Here is a 723-nt window from a genome sequence, read left to right as displayed (position 1 = left end):
CACACGCACAGTAGAAAGACGGAGATGTCCGATAGTTTCCACGAGTAGTAGTCGAACTGCGGTCTTTTGCATGCAAAGACACTCATACTAACCGCAGTTACTCTAGAGACGCCTCCACAAAAAGTAAGTACTCTCCTTCAGTAAAATAATGACACAGTGACTGACATTGGCATCCTTTGGCGCGACTTTGAGACTCGAGGGAGAAAAAAAAAAGAATTCCACCCACCATAGTCTATTTCGTCCCCCAATTAAAATAAATAATTCCTGCATAATGAAGGGCAACAGCCTGTCTAGTATTATACGTCAAGCTCATGCGCTTCTCGACCTGCGACTGAGAGAGGTGGTGGAATGTAGGTCAAACTCGGGGACACATGGGGAAAAACAAGGGCGGTGAGAGTGGATAAGGTGGGGACAGAGAGAGGTAAAGAGAGCTTGGGGATGGAGAGAGACACTTTCTTATTATTCACTGGGTGACGGACAGAGAGAAAGTGAAATTCAGAGAGAGAGAGAGAGACAGAGACACACACAGACATAGACAGGGGCGAAAGCTGACTTGTTTGACAGGGTAATCAAAGTGAAACTGGACCAGATATGGCCTGGGGATATCACACAAGAACCTTGCTCTAGGCGGCGAGTTGTGAATGAAAACAAATCCGGAATTCATTATTGTATGTTCAACCGCCAAAATAATCGGGAAAGTATCTCATTAAATATCAATTCCAA

This window comes from Aplysia californica, unplaced genomic scaffold (genome assembly GCF_000002075.1).
Source record: "Aplysia californica isolate F4 #8 unplaced genomic scaffold, AplCal3.0 scaffold00397, whole genome shotgun sequence".
Taxonomy (NCBI): domain Eukaryota; kingdom Metazoa; phylum Mollusca; class Gastropoda; order Aplysiida; family Aplysiidae; genus Aplysia; species Aplysia californica.
This window is presented reverse-complemented; position numbering follows the sequence as displayed.